General features: G+C 44.3%; 1 non-coding gene across 1 annotated transcript; it reads left to right on the plus strand.

Annotated features, from left to right (window-relative positions):
- Positions 1–5,921: 5,921 nt before the first annotated feature.
- On the plus strand, positions 5,922–5,994 carry TRNAG-CCC (transfer RNA glycine (anticodon CCC)). Its single transcript has one exon. It is a non-coding gene; the product is annotated as a tRNA-Gly (tRNA).
- Positions 5,995–8,684: the final 2,690 nt, after the last annotated feature.

Below are 8,684 nucleotides of genomic sequence, written 5' to 3' on the forward strand. Positions count from 1 at the left end.
GCAACACTCAAACTGGGAAGATAAGGAAGGAGTTCAGACCTGAGGGGTGGGGGTCTTTGACCAGTTGGCTTCTAAATATCTCTCTTAAAAACTGAGATTCTCCTTAAACTGACTGGAGTGTGGGAGCATGGCCTTCTCCTTTGTGTCTTCCACTATACTGAAGAGCATTTGCCTCACCTAGAAGGTACTTAAATATTGGAATTCCTGAGATAGTAAAATGAATAATTCTGTTGAAAGGAAAGAGAGGAAAAGGCGTAAGCACATTTTGGATTTAGGTGATCATCGAATATGTTAGGATGTGAGATCCCTCAGTAGGAGTTACATGCTCTGTGTGAGGATTTCCTGTGTTTTGTTTTGTTTTTGTCCACTTTCTCCTTATGGAGCTCAGGTTGTTCAGAAGCCCCAACATGCTCAGAGCTAGAGGGATCCCCAAGAGTTATTTCAGTCCAGAAGGTCTTCCTGCCTGGGTCCATCCTTTGACCAAAGAACTTTCAATGATAGAGCCCTCCTGACCTTCTTCAGACAGGAAGTGATCCTCTTAATTTTGGATTGAGCAAGCAGAGTGTTTTTCTTCTGTGAGCATTCTCTTTGGAGTTTCTCTCCGTTGGTTCCATCGTATTCCCTGAAGCCCAGAAACAAATCCCGTCACTTTCTACCTGAGAGCCCTTTTTAAAAAAATTAAATAAATAAATAAATAAATTATTTATTTATTTATTGGCTATGCTGGGTCTTTGTTGCTATGCACGGGCTTTCTCTAGTTGTGGTGAGCAGGGTCTACTCTTTGTTACAGTGCTCAGGCTTCTCATTGCAGTGGCTTCTCTTGTTGTGGAGCATGGGCTCTAGGCACGGGGCTTCAATAGTTGCAGCACACAGGCTCAGCAGTTGTGGCACACGGGCTTAAGTTGCTCTGCGGCATGTGGGATCCTCCTGGAGCAGGGATCGAACCCGTGTCTCCTGCATTGGCAGGCAGATTCTTAACCACTGTGCCACCAGGGAAACCCCCTGAGAGCCCTCTTGATATTTGAAGACAGCAGTTATTTCCTGTATGGAGTTGTATATTCACCTGCCTGAACATTTCCATTTTTACAGATTCCTCCTGAGATGACTTCTGGTCTCTTCTATACTGTGGTTGCTCTCTTATCAGTGTACTCCATTTTGCCTGGTGTGGAGCAGAACAGGATGCTCTGACCAGCCCAAAGGGAAATAAGACTCCCCCACCCACCCCGCTCGTTTTCCTATTCTTTCATCCCTGACTCAGTGTCCTTCACATGCTCTAGACCCTCTGATACCTTCTCTTTGAGAAGTATTTCTGGATTTTTATTCCATTCTTCACAGCAGTCCTGTCACTAAAGGTCCTCAGTGTGAGATCCAATTACATGAAAGGCAATCTTTTTTTGTTTTTGTAGCTTTCCTTGAATTCTCCAAATCTTTGTTGCCATTTTTTCACTTGAATTCAGTTTATAACAGCGTGTAAGTATCTTCAGGGTGAGTTGCCTCTTTCACGTTTAGTCCAGAGCCCAATATAGGTCTCAGAAATATTTAGTGACACCATATCTCCTTCATTACATAATTTCAGCTCCTTTTGCCCAGGGTATTTGTGTGTTTGTTTTATCTTTATTTCCATAGTGTCAAGGTTTCTTATTGAGAAAGAGCCAATGACGAAGCAATGGTTTTTAGTAAATGGAGTTTTATATTTTTATTCCCAGCTTAGTCTTTCCGTGTGGTCCAGTACAGAGCTGCTACCAGCATCAGAGAGGTAATGGAGTTTGAGATCAGTGGGAACTGACTTGAGATTGGCTTGCTGAAATTAATATGTGGTGGCCGGAATCCCCTGGCCAGGACAGCTAGAAGGGTCACAGAGGCAAGGTGATATGGTGAGAAGAGCTCCAGGCTGAAATAGATGTAGGTTTGATCCCTATCACGGCCACTTATTTTATGGGCAGTTAGGCACTCTGACCTCAGTTTCTTCATCTGTAACGTGGGGTTAACCCAGCTCCATCTCAGACATGGTATGAGGGTGAATTGAGATGCTGTGTCACCACACACGTGGTGGCGCGTGAACTCTGGCTGGGGCACTGTTGTCATTCTGCAGTTTCCTTACTCAGTTCTGGCAGATAAAGAACATCCTAGTAGGCCCGCTGCTTGTTTCACCTGCTTTTGGCATAGTGACGCAGTCCCCCTGGCAGGCTCGTTCTGGGTCTTGCTGTCTGTGTCACACCCACCACCCTGTCCTCACGGCTGCCCAGTTGATCAGTACTCCTTCAGGGTGCAGCTCATTGCCCTGCATGGAGTAAGGTCCGGGAGCCCCACCTCCCCCTCTCTCCGGAGACAGAGTGCAATCTAGACAGAGGGGGCACGAGGAAGTCAGGAAACCTGGGCCCTTCCTCCACCAATAGCTCTTCCAGGGCATTGGACACCTTTCTTGGTTGCATGAGCCTCTAATTCTGTTTGCAGAAAGAGTGCGAGATTTGATTTCCTACTTGCTTGCCAGGGTAGGTGGGAATGAATGAGATGGAATCTCTCCAGAGAAAGATGCTATTTGAACATACAGTCTGTTTCCACCAAGTGGGGAGCAGGAAGTTGCCAGGACTCCAAAAGGCCGGGTGCCCACACTGGCAAGAGTCCAGGAGCCTGGACCATCCCCCTTTCCTTGGACGGTGGAGACCACACCTGTCTCCTCAGAACAGACCTCTGTGAAGGTCCAACTTTATGAGACGTTTCTGCTGGTGAGGGAGTTGGACGTGAAGCAGAGGCCAGTGGTTGTCAATCACTGCATCCATACAAAGCATAAACTGTGCCGTCTCATGACTCGTGCCCTACTCACCTGGACCAGAGACCGCCAGACACCAGAAACTCTGTCTCCGCAGAGCAGTTCCCTGATTAATTACGGAGGACTTCAGCCCTGCAGCTCATCCAGGGCTGTTATTCGTGGCCGGGGCAGGACTCCATAGCCCCCGGGGAGGGCGTACCTCTGGGATGTGTGTGCTCCTCTCTCTCTCCTTCCTCCCCGAGGCCCGGCCTGGCTGGGTACCGCCTTGCCATGCCCCACATCTTCCACAAGGGGGAGCCCCCGGAGGGCAGCAGAATTTGGGAAGCGCTGAAGTTTTCTCCTCCTGTCCTCTAACTGATTTTCACGTACCCAACTGTTAGATTCCTTTGTTGCAATGTTGGGGCCTGAGCTGACACTTCTGGAAGCTTCGGGCGAGAACCACAGCTGATATGCCATCTTTTCTGGCCTGTTGTTATTTACCTAGCATTTTCAACCAAGGAGGAAAAGTAACAAAGAGCTCGAGGACTTTCATGGATCCCAGGCCCTCGATGGAGGCAGGCGGCATCAGACAGCATCAGACAGAGAACCAGGAAAGCCGAGGGGCAGCCAGGAGGTGCCTGTGGCTGCCGAGCCCAGGTAGGTACCCGGGAGAGGGTGACAGAGTGACACACAGGGCACAGAGCCCCCGATGGTGGGAAAAGTGGATGGACAGGAGAGATGGAGGGGGAGAAGTGCAGACACGACCCGGGAGATTGAGGGAGAGTGAGGGAGGAGCCCCAAAGGAGTGCAGAAGTGCTCACTTGTAGGTTGTGTTGCAAAAGACTGACCACAGAGCCAGAGAGGGAGGGTTTGGGGGCTGAATCAGAGACTTAAACTAGTTTGAAGTTGGTTCCAACTTGGCTGCCTAGAAACTTCACAGGACATCGGAGGCCGAGAGTTTGAGAGCAAATGCTCAGTTGCACAAGAAAATTCAGTGTGAGTAGGTGTGCCTGGAAGTCGCTCTAACCTTTCTGGTTTTGTGTCATAGAGCCACACCTACTCCAGCCTTTCGACCTAAACTAGGAGGAATTCTGGCCTGACGGTGTGTTCAGGTTCTTCCCACTCTGAACCAGTGTCTCAGGCTTTCCCTCCTCCCTTCCAGTCTCCCACAGTTGCTCTCAGGAATGACTAGGAAGTCAAGTTCTCATTCTGCCATTTAGTGAGATTAGCTTAAGCAAGGAAACCTCAGTGTCTCCGTTTTCTTTGTCTATAAAAAGGAGATAATAATATATTACTGATGAGCCTTATAGGATTTTTTTGAGGATTGAATAAGTAAGGTAATGTGAATAAATGCTCTTAATAGATTATAATTGCTAGCTAAATAAAAGATGGCATTAATAATAATTAATCAGTTAATATACCCTTACTACTCACAATGGGGTATTTTCCTACTAGCGTTGGAGGAACCTGTGTGAGAGTGTGTGTGTGTGTGTGTGTGTGTATCTGTATATATGGATATCTTTGGCAGATAAGTGGGAAACTTTGTGTTCTTTCCCTTTTAGCCATCTTCGAATGTTCCTTTTCCCAGCCCCGGCTACATTTTTCTGTGTCTCAGACGTGCAGATAATGATCGATGATGTCTGCTTGGCTCCCTGCAAGAGTGATTTGTCTGTGTCCTGGACACTGTGCTGCCCGAGTCAATGTCACACCGTGTCTCAGGCACATGATCAGACTAAACATGCTTGGAAGAAGCGACTAAGAGGCTGTGTTTATAATCCCGTCACCATATTCCTTGCCTGGGGTGTTCTTTCCAGTCTGCTTGTTACTTACTCACTAAAATGCCTCACATGGGAGACTGGGTTCTGCATTGAGTCCGACTGGTTCAGGCGACCTACGAAGGCTGCCAAGGTTGGCTTTGATACCTGTGCACACATTCACCCTTTCCTCGGGTTCCCGGATGAGTGTGGTATATGGGGAAGGCAGTGTAGACCAGGGGCAAATCCTTTGACGTCACTGAGCCATCTCTTCCCCATCTGTCAGGGGAAGTTCTTACTACCCTTCCTTCCTGCATCCAGGTGCGGATGTGAGGCACTCCTGAGATTATATCTGAACACACCAAAAGTTTGTAACTCTACAGTGTTACATAATTATAAGGTATCATCATTATTATTCTGCTCTGTGGTTTTTTTTTTTTACTAGTGATTTACTCGTATTTTATAACTTTAATTATTTTAAAAGCTATCTTTCCCTAGATGTTAATGTACTCTCCTTTTCTTCTCCACCAATCACTGATAAAGCAAATATTTACAGAGATGCTAAGTGATACACCTACTCACCTTCAAAAAAGTCAGTATCCCATCCAAATCACGTGTGTACACATACAGTATGAACCTAGACTGTAATTTTCTAAAACCACCAAGCACATATATATCCCTTCTGTTTTCAAGCATGTACTTACTCCCTTTTTAATACAAAATATATGCAAATATATATTGAGTAAAAGACACACTGACATTCACACAGCATACTTACTTAGCAGATTTAATGGGCAAGAGGAATGAACACATCACCCTATCAACATTCCAGCTCTTTCCGAGTCCAGAGGTGACCACAATACACAATTCATGTGGTTAAAAAAAAATCATGGATCAATTTCTGCCCTGTTCCTAGTAATGAATATCAATATCTTGCCTCTTCCAGACAGACTCTCAGCAGCTTCAGATAATTTTAAATGAGTTTTTTAAAAAAAATACATTTGCAAAGTCAATTATTTTGAATCTCATACGAAGCAATTAAAAAACATCCTGACATTTAAGGTGATATTTTTTTTCCAAGTAAAATAATTATAAATAATACTAATTATGAGCAAATCATTCAGTTACTCTCAGTCTGGTTCAACCTTTAGGTTAATAAACCAATCCATTAAAATTCATCTTGCTCAAAGGACCAATTTGTTAAAAAATGTAGCGACCTTTCACCACAAGTGTGATTGATATTTTCTTTAACAGTAATCAGCTGTCTTTCCCAGAAGAGAGTGTGGTCAAATGGTAGGTGTAGAAAACTTTTATGCCTGTCTCAGTAATACTTCTCAGGTAGGTACAAAATGATGTTGATGAAGATGGTGATAATATACAAAACTAAAACTATGATTTCAAAAAGTGCTTCAGGGACTTCCCTGGTGGTCCAGTGGTTGAGACTCTGTGCTCCCAACGCAGAGGGCCCAGGTTCAATCCCTGGTCAGGGAATTAGATCCCACATGCCGCAACTAAGACCCAGCGCAGCCAAATAAATAAATAATTTTTTAAAAGTACCTGAAGGAGATGTCTGTAAGTCTCAGGACAGTTGCTCACAAGAACTGATAGTATCATTCTTAGCACTGGGAAAGGTTTTAGTATGCCCTTCTCTCTGCCCCTCACGTTTCATTTCCTCCAACGGTGTAGGGCAGGGATTTGCAAATATGGCCCATGGGCCATATCCAGTTTGCCACCTGTTTCTGTAAATAAAGTTTTGTTGGAACAGAGCACATCCTTTCATTTGCATATTGTCAATGGTTGCTTTCTTGCTATAGAGACAGAGAATTGAGTAGTTGCAGTAGACATCATACGGCTCACAAACCCTAAAATATTTCTTACTTGGCCCTTTACAGAAAAAAGTTTGCTAACTCCAGGTGTAGGGTAATGAAAAGAAATGAAAACAATATGAGTTATCCTTTACACTAACAACAGATATTTAAGCAGCACTTTATAAAGTCTGACAACCTTCTTTTGCAACTTAATGGATGAAGAAATTGCAGACTCTTCCGAGGTCATTCAGCCAGTAAGTGGTGTGGGTAGGACTTGGCCTCTGGAAAGGGAGGGGTGCTGCCCTGATGGCAGCCTGGAGGGAAGCAGCCTTCGGAGAGGGCTCTCCTGTGGAAGTGATGGCCGTCCATCTCTTTCATCCGCCCGGAAGTGCTTGTTGCGAAAAGACAGTCGAGGAAGCAAAACTCTTGACATTCTGTTCCCTCTGTATCTGTTGTTGGCATGGGTGATTTTTAATCTTGTTCTGTGTCTACTTCCCTATTCTCATAACTACAATGGTACTAATAAAAAGGAGAGGAAAGTGCTTTGCAGTCAAACAAAGCTAAGCTGTATTGCTTCAACTCCCGCTTATCCGCACTGAAGGCATGTGTCTGCCCTGAAATTGGCGCTGGGTGGTGGATATTCTGAAACAGCCAGTAACAGCAAATTCTTTGTGGAATATGCTATCTTTTATGAAGTTTGTTTTTTGAAATGGCAAATACCTGTCAGCTATGTTTTTCTTTTACTTGGTTTGTGGTCAAAATTATGTTTTCTCCCCTGAGCTTGTTCTGTCTACTAGCAAGGCCACAGGTGCTGGATATAGGAGGAAGGAAGGCTGGGATGAATACCTTGCCTTTGAGACCTATGGATATAAACCAAGGTCTTGGCAGAGACCAAAGGTTTTCTTAATCTTATATTTTCTTGGAAAGGAGGGAAGGGATAAAACGAGAGAGATGAGAATAAAAAATGCCAAGTCAAATTTTTGTTGAAGATTCTGAGCCAAAGATTAGAATTTAAACAATTGATCTAATTCAGTTTTTCCACTCAACAGTGTTTATTTGGAGTGTCCACTGTGGCAGGCACCACTAGCAGACAAAGGAGTAACACATTGACTAAGATTCAGATGTTCTTCAGGAAATGATTTATCAGAGAAATGAACACGTGCGTACGTGTCTATAATGCAATTAGAAATAATTAATGGAAAGGGAGCACAGATAAAATCTGCACATGCTCAAGGAGACATTATTTTTCCTTATTGGAAAATCACTGATGATACTGTGGAGGAAGCGGCATTTGGTTGAGACTCAAAGAGTATGTAGATTTTAGACTTTTGAAAATAGTAGGATGTGGGCATTGTAAGAGGAAACGGGGAACAAAGACATAGAGAAAAGCATAGGATTTGTATGTGATCAGAAAGTCTTTCATCCTGTTTGGAGCTTATGGTTATGTGGGCCTGCAGGGAGGTATGGCAGGTGAAGAAGGTCAGAGCCAGGATCTAGAGGGAGTTGTAGATTAAAAAGTTTGGTCTTTTTTCAGGCGATGATGAGAACCGTTGCATATTTTTCTGCAGGAGAATTACATGATCATACCTGTGATTTATTGGAAAAGAGTATAACAGATGTGTGAAGAGAATTTGAATGCAAGGTCACAGTTAGCAGCTAGAGCAGTGGCCCAGGCAAGGTGAACAACGTAACTCCTTTGTCTTGTGCTGTATTCGCAAGAATGCTCCTCTACAACCTGACTGTCATAGGTTATAGCGCTGGCTGAGGGCTTTCTGAGGGCATTTATTTAATGGCATGCCAGTGGCATTTACTCATAAAACCAGAAAGCCATTGGGGCCAGAAATAGGGGTTTTGGTTACTTCCCCAGACAGGATGCAGTTGGGGTGATTATACATGTGATTCATCGAGGTCGGGAAACACGTCCTCCACAAACAAACACCCCTCCCCTCCAAGCCCCAGTGACTCACGGCTTCTTCAGCTTGGAAGGCTCTGGAGTCCAGGCAAAATGTGAGGTATGATGTTAAATCATAAATCCTCAGTGTTCACTGTTACAAGAGAAACATTTTTATTCATTCTTTAGATCGTGGAAGCAATAAACACTGAGTGCACTCTTACTGTTTTAGGCACAAGGACGTGGAGTTATAAAACATAGTTCCTGTCATAGAATATTTTCCAGTTTACCTAGGGAAGCAGATATAACATAACTAGAGTATCCCATAAGCATTATAATAGAGAGATGCAAACAGTACTAAAGGGTCAGAGGAAGGACCCGTAACTGCTCTGGGAAAGGAGGAGTGGCTTTGGAGTTGGGTCCTGCACAATGGCTGTTCATCCTGTATTCATTCATTCATTCAGCAAATCATTATAGAGCAC

The sequence above is a fragment of the Hippopotamus amphibius genome, chromosome 9 (assembly GCF_030028045.1).
Source record: "Hippopotamus amphibius kiboko isolate mHipAmp2 chromosome 9, mHipAmp2.hap2, whole genome shotgun sequence".
NCBI classification, from domain to species: domain Eukaryota; kingdom Metazoa; phylum Chordata; class Mammalia; order Artiodactyla; family Hippopotamidae; genus Hippopotamus; species Hippopotamus amphibius.